Source organism: Ambystoma mexicanum, chromosome 1p, assembly GCF_040938575.1.
Source record: "Ambystoma mexicanum isolate Mex_15411 chromosome 1p, UKY_AmexF1_1, whole genome shotgun sequence".
Classification (NCBI taxonomy): domain Eukaryota; kingdom Metazoa; phylum Chordata; class Amphibia; order Caudata; family Ambystomatidae; genus Ambystoma; species Ambystoma mexicanum.
The window spans coordinates 407,139,742-407,155,804 of record NC_090921.1 but is presented as its reverse complement, the minus strand read 5'-3'; positions in this window follow the sequence as shown (position 1 = coordinate 407,155,804).

The window sequence follows — 16,063 nt, the reverse complement described above, 5'->3', positions numbered from 1 at the left end:
TTACTTAGCTTAAAAACAAACTTGTGATTTCAAACTAGCAGCTAGAACACTTATTTCAGATTCTAAACCATGGGCTCAAACAATTACAACATAGGTTACTCTCAGTAACATGCCACTTAGATTTCAAATATTTGATTTCAGTTTATACAGGTTTTAAAGTTTATCATGCAGACAGCTGTCATTCAGGCGGCCGAGGGTACTGCGCCCAGATTTCGACAGATTCCAGAGACAGGCAACTTTTGCTGTGGATGTTTCTTTGATGCTTTCAGCTATTCAGGACATTGTATGTTCACAATGATTTCTTGAACTAAGTGAATTGTAGCACCAATCAAGAATTTTGGATGTTTGAGGGTGTTTTGTACCAGCATTCTTCAGTTTCAGTAACAAAGAAAAAAGATTTAAAGCACGCTCTTTGGATTTCCTTTTGCAGAGCACTGCTTTCCCCTCTGTACTCCATCTTCACATGTTGTGGAGCCCAGTGACATATTTCAGGAGTGAGATCTCTGTTCCACCACTGACAACATGCGTGGTAGATTGGGCAGCCATCTTTTTGTGCTTTGCAGAGCGTGATTTCTAGAGGTTTTGGCGAACCAGGGTTTTGCGGCCATTTTGATGTTTTTGGCACCATCAGAACACAGTGATGCCACATGGCAGAGCCAAAGTGGGTCAAGACATCCCACACTTGGAAGAGATATCGATCTCCTTCATCAAGTCAGCTGTTCCAGGTTTAAACTCCCACTTTGGGAAAGGGAGTCTCACATTAGCTGAATGAGACCGCTCATTCTGCTTCCTGATAGTCACCTTTGGACTCCTGACCAGCTTCCCCTTCTCAGTCCTTTAGAAGCTCGAATGTTCATTCTCTCTGCAGTGATTTTTGGACTCCTGGTCATCTTCTTCAGTATATATCAGAGTCAGATGTGAAACATTCTGTATAATCTAAGGTTTGGGGCCTGTCAAGTATATTAGATTGACTAGGTTGACAATAATAGATATGGGCCATACCACAAGAAAGGAGAGTAGAAGATAATATTGGAGAGGAGTTTAAGGGTACTGATGCAGGGGCATATTGCATTCTCTGACAACGGTTATCCTTAATCCCATAAGGTGGTCCCTTCCCCAGGTGACCCTCCCTCTGTGCACCACTCCCAGGGGGATTATTGTACTGTGGATGCCCTGGCCCCATGAGAAAGGTCTCCACCTAGAGGAGAAGGAATGATATCCTCAAATTCGTCACAATTCCATATAAAACTCTGCGGGAAGGCCACCCCCCTGTTGTTTTACCAGAGGGCAGAGACTAAATCACCACCCGCAGCTCCTCCGACAACAGGGGCATCCAGCAAATCTGCCTGTTCCTGCTGCAATCAGGATTTAATCTAGGACAATACGTAGTCGATTGCCTGTACATCCACCTACCTATCAACCCAACATAAGGCCACATAAAATCTCCTAAAGATTCAGTTAATCTCTCTTTGAGACCTCCATACCTCACCACATTTATCTCACAATGAGCTTATCATTACTCATAGTGATTCCCTGCGACAAAGCCATGCCAACATCCTGCCAGGCTTGTCTCCCTGTTCATACAACCTTTCTGTATACTTTACGTAATCATGTTTACCCAGCCCATCCCAATTCCCAAATGCAGCTCTGTCTAAGTGCCATGAGTTCCTTCTCGACATCCCCATCCTTTATCAGGGAGTTTTTTCAACCATTCTGCCTGCCTTCATTTTGTATAAACTCCACCTCATGATCTCACTGTCCCTTTGAGCCATTGTAATACAGGGACATTCCCCACTCGGCCTCACAACCCTCCCACAGCGGCGTTCCAGCAAGCAACCAAATCTCAACAGTAAAACCAACAGTACTAAACTCTAGCCCAATAATACCATGCTATACAGGCCAACCTACCAGCCTGTATTCAGGTAGCGGGTGCCAGTAAAGTACCAAAAACAAGGTACTCAAGTTATAGCTTAACCGGGCGGTGACCCACCCTGAGGCATACCAATCAAATTAACTTCAACCAGTCCATGGCCACAACATGAGCCTCCTGCCAAATGTCAACTTTTTGCCACATGTCGATGCTCAGATTTCCGTCTCCACTCCCGGTCACGGAGCAGGTCCCTAGCCATCAGTCCCCGTTCATTTGTGAGCGTCCCGCTAATTTCTGAGTGGGTCCATTTTATTGGCGTCCATCGACTTGTCATCCCCATCAATGAGGATTTTCACAAAAAATGGGATGTCCCCTTACAAAAAACAATTAGCTTAGCAGGGTAGAGTAGCATGTATTTCAGGCCCTGCTGTCGCAATCGGTCTTTCGTTGGGCCAAACATAGATCTTCCTTGTTGCACAGCGCAGTGCAATCTGGATAAATAGCCACCGCGGAGGACACCCTGCGTATAGTGCCACCACCCCTGGAGAACACCAAAATCCATTCTCTATGTTTGCAGAATCTTTGGAATCAGCCGTCTCTGTGGCGCTCCTGGTGGACGCCTCCTGGTCAAGGATCTATGCACCCTGTAAATCCATGCATCAATGTACCTGGCCCGACCTCCTGGAGTAACATAGTTTCCACTTAGGTAGTACGATCACTGCCTTCCTCTCGTTCCTGGAGACCCAGGACCCTGATGTTACTCCTCTGGGCCCTCACCTCAGCACTCTCAGCTCTGTGCTGCAGGGTCCTCACCTTAGTCAAATCTTGCACCATGGACCGCAGTTCTTTGGTAGCGCTCCCGTTTTCTATCACGTGACTCAGTTGTTCTAGCCCTTTCAGCAAGCGCGCAGACGTTCTGCCTAAGTAGGCCCACATCAATTTGTTCCTTGCTGATTTTCAGTTCCAAGGACGTTCTCAATGGTGCCATGGTCCCCACATCACACCTCTGGTCAAAGGCCTCTATTTTTGTTTGTTTGACCCTTACCTTGATCTTTCGATCTGGCCTGGGTCACTTCTGGACACCACCTTCATTGGGCAATGTATGCCTGTCGTCAGACCATAGACTGAAGACCCCACCTGAAATATCCTCCCCCTCCAACCAAGGATTCACGTCCATCTATAGTGTGAGTCTTTAACACAGGTTATGGGGTGCATTGGGTGGCAAAGATTATATTAAATCGGCGCTGTCGCCGCCTCAGATCAAATGTGCATATTTGCTCGGATAACCTATGCTGTGTTAGCCGCCTACCCTGTTGGTCCTGCTATCCAGCCACTCGTAATCAGCATCAGCAGAGGTCGCTGGCTCGCCTCTTCGCCCCATCCGCTGCCTCAGTGCCATGCCGGCAATGCCACACATCCGGATTTCCCCTCTGTGGTCATTGGTCTCAGGCTTACTCTTGGGGTGCGTCGCTCCCAGGCCAGTCACCAGCAGGCTCGACCGGCCTGTGCCTCGAACCCTCCAAAGATCTGGAGCCATTCAGTGTGTCCGTGCAGCTTCCAGGCGCCGGGTCCTGCCGCCAAAACCTTCCCCAAACCAGGGATCGGATCGTACCCCGTGCTGCACCAACATTCAGCAGCGTGTCGTCAGCCCCCACAGTTAAAGCGCAATCTTGTCTCGCGGCCATGCCTTCCTCTTTCGTTGGCTCACTGTACTCTATACATGCCGTTGACAACCTCTATTCACTGCAGTCCTCAGATGTGCTGCGTCAACATGCTGCCAGCGAGGATTTCATTACTGAACCTTCACTGGAGGACTAATAAAGAGAGGATGCATCAGGAGCTCGAGGAGAAAACGCCCCTACTCCATGACTGCTGGCCACACCCCCAGCGCTATATAAGCTTCTGTAAATAAATAAATATGCACAAAGCTGGTCACAGCACCAGGCCATACAGCACGACTGATGGAAGTGAGTGTGCTCTCCTCGGAACTACTGTAGAAAGTGACTCACATTAATGTTACCCTTCTCTGATTCTGCTCCTATTGTCCCCACTGCGAGGTTACTTGTTGATTTTCTCCCAGGCATCTAACTGTGACTTTACCCACTGTGATTCTTTCCTGGGTAACCCTCCTGTGTTTTCACAATGAAGAGATTGTAAAACATTATTGACTTGATACCCACTGCTGCCAGCGCCTGCGTGTCTTTCCTCACGCCACACTTTGATCCAGGACCAGACTGCACACAACTTGCTTCCCAGGATACCAGCCCAATCAAAGAAGCCCAAGACTTCTCATGATTAATATGACAACAACTCAGGAAAAATGTGACAGAATCACCAACCTTTTCATCAATAAATAGACAGAATCTGACAGATTGTCTGCACCCCAGCATGCACAAAGCCCCTCTGGGCCGAATTCACTCCTCTCACTCACGCAGACCTCCTTAAAAAATGCTCACATCTCTCAAACCTACCTCCTACTCTGACAATATCATCCCAGCCTTCATCATTAAATCATTGACGGGCCTGACAATCAACGCATTCCTCAGCATCACTAATGCCTCCCTCACTGAAGGGTCACTCCAGGACACTCTCAAGGCTGCTCTCATACAACCTCTTTGAAAAAATAAACTTAGGGTCAGACAACCTGGCCAGGAACCAGCCCACTTCAACAGTTTATCAGCAAAAGTTTGGAAAAAGTAGTTCCTATACAGCTGCTCACCAGAATCAAACAACTACACCTCTTAAATGACCATCAGTCGAGATTCACCCGAATTGTAGCATTGAGCCAGCCACCATCCAGGATGATGCCCTCCAAATCATGCTTCCTTAACCTTTCGTCTGCATTCAATACCGTCAACCAAGGGATCCTTCTCTCCTTCCTCAAAGCAGCAAGGGATTCACTGGTACAGTCCTGAATTGGTTTACCTCCTCCCAGACAGACATCAGGCAGTCCAGATGAACATACTGTGTTCTAACCATCTGCATAGACCTTCAAGGACTATGGAGATGGTCCCTCTGGAACTCGATCCCAGTATTTGCTCGGAATGCACCTGCAATTCTCCAATTTCATAAATCCTATCGAAAAATGAGGCTCTCTCAGAAAAACCTGACCAAAGAATCATCTTGATGGAGGAAGAGATTGATGCAACAGTACTGCGCTACCGTTAAATGATGCCAGCACAAATGCTGTACATCTCTCCACTGCTCTGGAGCTAGTGCTGCGCTTTAAACAATAAAACAAATAAATAAACAGGGACCCCTCTCGACCTGGGGTAGGCAGCCTTTTTGGGCTAATGCTAGGGTCAATCCTACCCCATAGGTGGGGTGAGGGAGTTGGGATGGCCCCAGTCCCAGAAGCCCCTGAATGTACCTTGCATGATATAATTGGTACCACTGTCTATCACCCAATTCCTTACAAACAGCCAGTTAGTAGTATTTTCTGTACAGAATATTGGAAGGTACCAACAGTAGGTTGAAAGGCTGTTTTGATTGTTGAAGGGCGCCATCACAATATGCAATCAAGGCTTGAGGAATGGGGGGTTATCCCTAAAAGGAAAAGGGGGATACCATGTCTCATCTGATGATGTTGTGTCACTCTATTTAGGGTTTCCTCCACCAAGGTGGTCCTCACTTCTATAGCCTCCCCCATGGCCAGGATCAGGTAGCACTTCCATAGCCACCCCCATGGCCAGGATCAGGTAGCGGCTGCTGTCCCCTGGCCACATGGGGAGGTGCTACCGCCAGTAAAAGACTGTTGACATCAGATTCATCACAGGTACTAGTGTTTGAGTGTGCCTAAAAGGTGTCTGGGTGAGACTGATGGAAAATGAGTAGAGAGTGATTGAGAAGGTGGCTGGTAAAGTGAAAGAGGGTGATTGTGAGAAGATTTGGGTAGTGTGACTAGGTAGTTGTGTGGAGTGGGGAGGATTAACAGTGTGGCGAGTAGAGTATTAGTAGTAGTGTAGAGAGAAATAGTAGTAGGGAGTAAAATAGGGTGGAGGTGGTTTGAAAGGATAGAGGAGGAATTGTTAGGTAGCGAGAGTAAGCATAACAAGACGAGGAGAGTAAGAGGTAAGGAAGAGCGAACGGTTTTCCTCCCTCAGGGTCAGTCACTTCTCCAAGCAACGAGTTGGTGGTAGATCTTTCTTCGGCTATGGCCTCCCTCCGGAACAGCCTCCCTGCCTCCCTGAAACTTGAGGAGAATCATCTTTGGTTCCGGAAGCACCTCAAAACCTCTCTCTTTGCTTCTGCTTTTTGTCCTCCTCTCCCTTGCTGACTTCCTGGCTGACACTGACTTTGCACTGGTTGCCTGGCCGCCCTCTGATCTCGGGCCCAGGTCCCCTCCCCTGCCAGTTGCACTCCTGCACTGCCCTCCTGGCAACCCCGCACTTGGGGACTGTATTGTATCCCTACAGTCGCACTACCAGCACTTGACACCTGTTGTCTGCACTTACCCTTGCACTTGCCACCTGCTGGCCGTACTATACCTATTGTTTTATTTTCTTATCCCATGTACTGCACTGTCCTCTCCCCTTCCCACCCTGCACTTCTCCCCCATCCACTTCCCATGCACTTGTGCGATCTGAATGACACCTGGCCTAGTAGGATCGCTGTCTGTCTTCCCTCTGTTCCCCACCCTTGCCTCGTCGAGCCTTGAAACACTTGCGTATAGGCGCGTTATAAATGCCATATCATATCATAAGAGAGTAAACACCTTATACCGGCGCAATCATGAATCATACTGATATGATCCTTAACTATAAAGCGGGGAAAACCCTTATAAAGTCCTGAGGGAGGAAGGTGGTGAAGGCCTTGGCCTTTAGACCATCATCTGAAGCTTAGCCTAGATAATATGGGTTATCAATCTCTATTATTGACATTGCATTGAGTGTCAGAGAAGAATGGGTTAATGCAGAATGAGATCACAGGAGGGCAAGGGACCAGATAGGGAAACGCACTAGTTTGGACAACTAGATACCTGACCATATAATCCTAAAAGGTTTTCACTAGCTGCCAATAAAAACCCTTGAACCATTCTTAGGATTCTGGAGTTTATTGAGGCCATTTGTGACATTACCCTAACCAAGGTGCATCACTACCAGGACATCACCACACCAGATGGATGCTTCAAATGCACATCAATGTTCCCACTGAATTCTTCCTGCACTAACACCCTTAATTTCTATGTTCTAGCAATCTATATGTGTACCAACTCAGCCATCCACACATGACAGTTGAATACCCCTTCCTAAAGAAAATAAACATCAGAATGCCACACCTCTTCAATCAGCTTCTATACCACAGTCTTGACCAATAAATCCTTGCACAACAGGAACACCAGGCTCCCCTGTAGGCACAGATACTGCAAGTGCTCCCTGCCCAAATCACCCAGAAACATACCTGAACACAGTGCCTGTTGGAATAGTCACTGTGAGACTGAGGTATATTGTGTGGGAGGTGGGGGGGGGGATTCCCCCACTCTGTGATGTTACCCCTGAAGGCAGCAAATGGGGTCTTTCCCCACAGCACCCCAGTCATCGCAATGCAAGCCACTAGACCAAGAGTGCATGTGGTTGCTATAGATAAACAGTGGGGACTCCATAGACAAGTTAGAAACTCACATAGACACACCCAGGATTCAATTAGCAACACACTGCTTGTCCCAGTGTGGTGTGAGCTTTAGGGGCACAACTGACATGTATTGGACTCTAAAGAAAAACATACAGTTGAGACAGGCACCAGGCATTCATGCCGGATGCACGATTATGAAATGCAGTGTTCAATTGAAAACACGATCAGAGATGGACGAGCAGGTTCCCAAAGAATTTTCCAGGCAGATCGCTAGGTAAGGCAGCAGCCGTGACACTCATGCCTGACCCTAACATTGTGGGAAGACAAACTAAACCAGAATACAACTACCCTCACCTGGACGTAAGAAGGTAAAGGGTTCACACAGAAGTGGTGGGGGGCGTGGAAACAAAGATCCCAGGCCAATTAGGTTCATGGAAGAGCTGGCAATAAAGGGCCCGCCAGTTAGAGCACTTATAGTCCCTATCACCTTATTAACCACAGTATTAAAGGCAGACCTTGTTCACAAGCTTTGTGGGGAGCAGGACATTTGTTTTGGGAACCAGTGTTATGGAGCGAGAGGAGAGCTGGAGAAAGGTTGGAGGAGGCGGAAGAGAGACGATGGAGAGCAAGAACAGGAGTGAGAATTGGAGGACGCGTAGGAGTAAAAGCTGAAGGGGGACGTTGTGGAGTTAGAAAAGGAGGAAGAGGTGGCCAAGTCAAGGCCAACAGGCTCTGACTAGTGTCTGAAATGACCACCACAACAATAATGTGCCCAGTGATAACTTTATTTCTCTGAGATTGCTGGTAACTTTGGTGGACACTAGCCAAATGGGAAGCCTCTGGAAATGTCTTTCAGAAAACAGGACCTGTATTTGTGGACTCATTACCAGTAGTCCTTCGACAGCAGGGGATATGCCCCGGGAGGATATTACAGCGGCAACGTGCCCCCTTGGAAGCAAGCCGACACGAAGCAAAACAGGCTCGATACCCGGGTCCGCGCTTAGAAACCTCTGGGTGTTTAAACGCGTTATAAATACCTAACTAAGACAAAAAAAACAATTATGCAAACACAAAATAATTCCTGTAACAGCGCCTCGATGCCTGCGGGCTGTGTGAGGGCTTGTAAAATTAAATTAAACATTAAATACTGTTCTGTTTGAAACATCTAGATACTATACTTTGTTTTGATTTAGAGAACATTCTCTTCTTTTGTTGTGTAGGAGTTCTCCCTAAACCTATTCCTGTGATCCTGACTGTTTGGGTGTCTGGACCTGCGAGCGGTCAATGGACAGAACCTGGGAGATGGAGGGATCCTTATCTATTATAATTCACTTGAGTATTGCCCACATGGTTTGCTATTTTTGATTGTTCTCTGAGTTGTGCAACCTTTAAGTCAATATAAATAAACTGTGAGAGGGCGCTAGAGGGCCGACCAAGATGGCCGCTCCCCTGTAAGCTCTCGGCTACCTCCCGCATGAATCCTGTTTAATCGTGGCAATCCTGAGGCGAAATCATTAAATTCGCAAGAAATGCACTACCCTAGCCCAGCACCTCATCCCTGCCGAAAATCCGGAGAGAATTGGTCTCGCCTTCCGCGAGAAACCCACTGCGTGGTGCAGGCCGCACAACCGCGAACCGCGTGGGCCCCTGGAACACTGGTCCGCCTAGCAACAATCCTCCGTAGATGGACATGAGCCACCCGTGAGACATACCGACACCGGCAACAGCGGGAAGAGGACTCCGGAGAGCAGCACTGCAAGAATCGCTCGCGACGGTGGCGCCGCCTCACCGGCCCTGCGGAGCAGCTACACAGCCCAGAGCCGGCAGAGGGACGGTGTCGGAGTGAACACCCGCAGGTGAGAGACGGGAGGTGCGCGAAGGCACACAGAAGCACACAAAACAAGCGTGACGGAAAGTCTACGCTATGCTAGCAAGAAAGGGTCTCTCTGCGGCACCCCTGCCATCTTAGCTCATAACGACTTTCCCCACGCTGGGTCTCAGCCCCTTGCGCGTTACACAGCGGCTAAATCTGAACTTGAGACGAAGAGGGATAGACTCTAAACTCCGGCACAACTGCACTGCGACCCTGCATTCATGCACGCCTCGACAGCGCCTTTTCTAAAACTCAAAATGGGACGCTCCGACGCCGCCGTCTGCAGCACGGGACTACCAAACAAACTGCGCCCATACACCCACCAAGATCAAGATGGGGAAGCCTGACAAGTCCCAGAAAAGACTCAATTTTGACGCGGACCCGGCACCCAAAACGCCCAGGCCAGAACACCGCCCCGATTCCCCGAACAATCCATCGGAGGTAGAACAACTGCAACAAACGGACATTAGGGAAATCCTGATGGAATTAAAAGCTGGGATAGGTGGCTTGAACAGCAAGATAGACTCGCTCTCGTCCAAGGTGGACCTGCTGCAGCACCGTCTCGACAAACACAGTGACAGGCTCGACTCCGTCGAACAGAGAGTGTCAGATCTGGACGACGGCACATCAGCACTCACCTCCCGAGTCTCCACGCTTGAGGGCCAAATGAAAACCGTACTGGCCAAAAATGAGGACTTGGAAGGCTGCTCCAGACGAAATAACATAAGGATAGTCGGAGTCAGAGAACAACAACTACCAAACAGAATGGAGGAGCACATCGAAAAACTATGCACTGAGCTATTTGGTCCCGCAGTTCTGTCGCAAATATTCGTAGTGGAAAGAGCCCACAGAATCCCTGCAACAAGCCCTGCTCCGGGAGCTCCTGCCCGCCCGCCCGATCATCGCCAAGCTCTTAAGCTACAAGGACAGGGACGCGATCCTGAGAATGGTGAGAGAAAAGGGCAAACTCCACTTCGATGGGGACGACATCCAGTTTTACCCAGACTTCTCGCCGTCAGTCCAAGCCCAAAGGAGATTGTTCACCCATGTTAAACACAGATTGCGCGCCAACCAAATCACATACTCGATGCTCTTCCCGGCGAGGCTTTGCATTCAACTTGAGGGAAATACCCACTTCTTCAACTCCTCCGATGAAGCCACACTGTTCCTCGACAGGCAGGGATATAAATCCGCAAACCAAATGTCCGGAGCCGCAAACAGAGATAGAGCGGGGAGAGTCCCGCCTTGATGAACACCCGCACCACTGATACAAAGCAAGAAGGAAGCAAGCCATCAGGACAATCTTTGCAAACGGGAGGTTGGGGACTAAGCCTCGGAAGGCCACCTGCGCCCCGTGCACAACACACCTTGTGTTCTAGTTGGGGGCGTTTCAAGCAGGCGAGTTGGGGGTTGTCCGTGTAAGGAAAATTGTTTTATTGTTGTTGTTGTTCGAAAAGCGCGCTATGCGCCATCGCCTAACCGCGGGCCTCGTCCCGGGCTCCGCTGCCACCCTTTGCGCGCCCTCCCGCCTGATGCAGCTCCCATGCAATCCAGCCGCCCCAAATGTCAGGACACCACCGAGGGGTGGCCCACCGCTTTTCCCGCAAACGGGCTCCATAAACATCATCGTTCTAATTCAAAGTAGCAACCTGGAACATTAGAGGCGGCAACATCCTGGCCAAGACGCGAAAGATCCTGCAATTACTTAGACGTCACAAGATCGAGGTGGCAATGATTCAAGAGACCCACGTTTTACCTCAAAACGAACACCAGTGGGCCCCCAGCTGGTGACGCCACAGCTACTTCTCTTCGTACTCATCCTACGCCAGGGGAGTCGCAATGCTTCTTCACGCTTCGCTGGGGTTTTGCTAGATCAAAACGGAAAGAGATAACGATGGAAGGGCTCTTTTGGTCCGGGGCATGGTGGAGGGAGAGGAGGTGGTTTTCGTCAACTCCTACGCCCCCAACACAGACGGCGCAAACAACTTTGACTGGGTGCTGTCCCGCCTTGCGCAAGTGCGAAACGCTACCATAATCTGCGCAGGCGACTTAAATACTCATCTCGACCCACAGAAAGATAAATCACAGCCAACAACCGCGCACCCGTCCAAGGCCAGCCTACAAGTGCAGGAGATCTGCAAAGCATTTGACCTATCAGATATTTGGAGGATCCAGAATTGGGAAATCAGAGACTACACATACCACTCAAGTGTACATAATACGAAATCCCACATCGATTATCTGCTAGTCTCCGCACACAGCAACTGGCAATGGGACAGCTGCCAAATACTCCCCAAAACCTTCTCGAACCACGCCACGGTAATACTCGAATGGTGCTTGCCAACTACCAGACCACGGCCCCCCAATGGCGCTTCAAACCCAGATCTCTTGCAGATCAAATATTTGCCACTGAACTAAGCGAGGAAATCAGCACCTTTCTTGAAATCAACCATGGCACCGTCAACTCCGCCGGAGTGCTGTGAGAATCACTCAAATGCTATGTAAGGGGCGTCTGTCTAGCCAAAGAAAACGGATTCCTGAAACTTATCAGACGTGATCTAGGGACCAGCGAAACACACCTGAAGGAACTGGAAAAGCAGCAAGCCGCTCACAACTCAGACCACATCCAGGCTATGTTGAAAGAAGAACTTCTCAACTTCAGAAACCTAGCTGAACAGGAGTTAAAATTTCTGGGCCACAATCAAAAAAATCAGACAATACGGCGAAGGTCAGAAGCCTGGGGCCCTTCTTGCTCATCTTATAGCTGCAGACAGGAGGCCAACAAGGGTGGACAGTATACGAACACTGCAGGGAAATATGCTGCACAAAGAAGAAGACATAGTTGAAGTATTCAGGGCATTCTACCAAGATCTATACAGCGCCGGGCGCCCAGCAGATTCCGAGGCGATCCGGAACTACCTCAACAACACAGAACTGTACTGGATGGAAAGGGAACTCCGTGAGCCGCTGAACGATCCTATAACTCTAGATGAGATCCAAGAAGCCATTAAAAGTCTACCGCCATCCAAAGCCCCGAAGCCTGATGGGTTAACTGGTGAGTTTTATAAACACTTCGCCCCTCTCATAGCCCCTCTTCTGCTAAATGTTTTCGAAGAAGCGATCAAATCTGTCATTCTCCCACAGACATTAAGAGAAGCCAACGTAATACTGCTACACAAAAAAGACAAACCACCCGAAGATTGTAAATCCTATCGCCCCATATCATTAATTAATCTCGACAATAAAATCCTGGCAAAGATCCTCGCTAACAGACTTCTCCCGCTAATGCTAGCACTGGTACTCGCCGACCAAGCAGGATTCGTACCTGGCTGAAACACTACATTCGGGATACGTAGAATGTTCGGGGTTCTGGCAGCCCTCGACCCCGAACAGCAGGCGATGGCGGTGCTGCTGGATGCCGAAAAGGCGTTCGACTCCGTCGAGTGGCCCTTTTTGTTTGCCGTGCTGCAACAGCTCGGACTTGGGAAACAGTGTATTAAGATGGTTTCGCTTCTCTACAATCAGCCCCTATCAGCAATCACTCTTGGGTCGACTCGCTCGGCATATATTAATCTCCAACGCGGCACCAGGCTGGGATGCCCACTATCTGCCATGATATTCGCCCTTGTGATGGAGCCCTTAGCAGCGGGCCTCAGGGAATGCCAAATTCAGAGAGGGCTCAAAATAGGACCTCACCGTCTGATAATATCCCTCTATGCCGACGACATAGTCCTGTACATGCAAAACCCCAGCGAAAACCTTAACCCGCTCATGCGAGAAATAATAAAGTTTGGGCGGGTATCAGGGTTGAAAATCAATCTAAATCAATCGTTTTTCCCTTAAACACAAAGACCAAAATAGTTCAAGACGATTTCAACTTCCATTGGGAAAAAGCCCACGTCCGATACCTAGGAATCCGAATGTCCCTGAACCACCACGACATATTCAAAGACAATTACGAAAGCACACTGAAATCACTAAGAGATAAGGTGAACAGGTGGAAAACTCTACCACTCACCCTCTGGGGAAGAGCCTCACTGGTAAAAATGATAATTCTCCCCAAACTCCTGTATCTATTCTCCAACATCCCCATCCTGTTGTCTCGGCACTTCCTGGGTAATCTGAGAAGCCTAGTTCTAGACCTCATTTGGTCGGGCAAACCCGCAAGGGTGGCATACTCGTCCCTCGTACTCCCGGTCACTAAGGGTGGCCTAGCTCTACCCGATTTAGAACGGTACTACTGGGCAGCACAAGCCCAGTTCCTCAGTCACTGGTATAAGCCCCAGTTCATAAAACCACACGTACAGGTCGAACGGGCACTAGCCTCACCCAACCTGCTAAGGGCTGTGATCATCAGCAAACAGGCTGTGTCACACACAACGCTGAACATAGTGCAATCTACCTACACAATATGGCGGAAAATGGCCCAAAAGTACAAGATACAGTTCAGATACTCTCCTCTACTACCCGTTAAATTCGTCCCCGGGATCCCACTCACCGCTGAGAAAGTGTATCTGAACTGGGCGGACCAGTGCAAAATAAATACACTAGGAGACCTCTTCATACAAGACACCTTCATAACACCGCAGCAAGCAAAGGAGAAACGTAGCACCTCCTCCCTTGATATTTTTATGTACTTCAGAGTGCGGTACACCCTTCAGGCCCTCAATCAATCGTTCCCTCAACAACCATCCACTTGGCAGCTGCTGCACGGAGTTATTCAGGCACAAGGGGAGGGCCAATTGGTCTCATCTATCTACAAAGCCCTGCTCATGGACACTCTACCATCGAACCCCAAAACGAAAGCAAGATGGGAAACCACGCTACAAACACCCATTCTAGATGAAGACTGGGACTATATCTTACAACAGACTCAAAAAGGGGCACTCAACTCCCGCTTCAAACAAATCCACTTCAACTTTCTGCACCAAACCTATTATACCCCCAAAAAGAGAAACAGACATCACCCCGAGTCAAACGCATATTGTGACAGATGTGGGACCCCCGATGCTGACTTCTTGCACCTTGCGTGGAGCTGCCCAACAGTGACCGAATTCTGGTCAGATGTGCTCGATGAAACTGACGTAATAATCGGCGAGAGGGTGGAGCACTCCCCACTAGTGGCACTCCTAGGGCTAACGAGACCCCTGTCCTCACGCGTTAGAAAAATGGTAAGCATGCTATTGGTACTTGCCGTAGAAGAGTAGCCATGGCGTGGGGACGTGGTACACCCCCCACACTAGCGAGCTGGAGGAGAGACATCATATTTTGCCAAGAAACAGAAACGGAATTCATAAAGACACTACCCCACAACGCGAGACCCCCAGATATTTGGGGCCTGACATCTCTCACCTCCTCTCCAACACTGTGCCACCCGAGCCACCTGATCAGCCACCACAAACTACACCTGAGTAAATCAAAAGCAATAGAAGCTTGTTGTGTAATGGGACTGTCGGGGGGTGGGAGGGCGGCCGTGGGGGAGGCGACGGCGGCAAGTTGGTAGCCCACTGTTTGGGCTTGTTTGTACACATGTTTTACTAAAATGCAAAAATAAAGTTTAAAAAAAATATATATAAATAAACTGTGTTGAGAACTCCAAAGCCAAGTCTTCGGTTTCACTATTCTGCCATCTTTGTGACACTGGGTACTTCCAAAGTGCACACCAACACAACAGCAAATTTACCTTGAATTTTCTTGCTCTCCGGATTAACCAAATCCGACCATCTTTTTCACATTGACCAGAGCTCCAAGAGATCATCCAAATGGAAGTGGGTGCGTTATAAAACCTGATAAAATAACATGGCTTAATTTATTTTGCAAATGAACAAGAACTACGAATTGTCAGGATCATTGGCTATCTGAATGATCAGATGAGCTGAGGGGGTGCTCAACCTTTAGCATAGACTACAAAGTATCTAGGGTTTATATTAGACTCTGGCTGCTGTGTTATCAAGAGTGGGTTTTGGTGCTATATTCTTCGTTGGATTGCCATCTGTGTTCATCTACACTGGCTACCACCACCTACCCACACCCTATTTCAAATGAGTTGCGTCATCTATAAAAGCAATCACTTTATCACATCAGTTTATTTGGCTGAAAAACTCAAGGGAGCTCATGTTGCTCCAGTACCGAATTTGATGGCGGGACCTGGTACGTTTGCATCCAGGTGTAGCCAGTTCCCCGCAGCCATATTTTCATTATTTGCACGGCAGAGGACAAATGTGCATGGCAAAAAGCACGTACACACATGTATGCCACCTTTTGCCGTGCACTTTTGCACTCTGCCGTGCAAAGTGAATAATGTTTGCATGCCAGGCAACATTTACTTTAAATTGTGAACGCGGCTTGCCATACGCACATGGTAAACAGTGTTCACAGTTACAATTAAACAGTTACAATGTGAGCATGGCAAGCAGCATGTACAATGGTCCCTATAGGTTCTCCCTGCTTTATGCTGGTGCCTAACGCTGGCAGACCTGATAGTAATCTCCAGCATTTGTGTCAGCATGAAAATCCATGCCACCGCAAATGTTAGAGCATATGCATGGCATAGAGGAAGGGAGGCAGCGGACACGCAAGCTCAGGGGTGTTGCTAGGTCTGGAAGAGATCCGGGGCTATGCTAATGTCGAGGCTGTCAGGACTGGGGGCTAGCTGGCCCTTTGGTTGTAGTTCCTGAGCTTCTATCCGGGGCTACACCCAAAAGACTGGGGGCTATAGCCCCCTAAGCCAACCCCTAGCAACGCCTCTG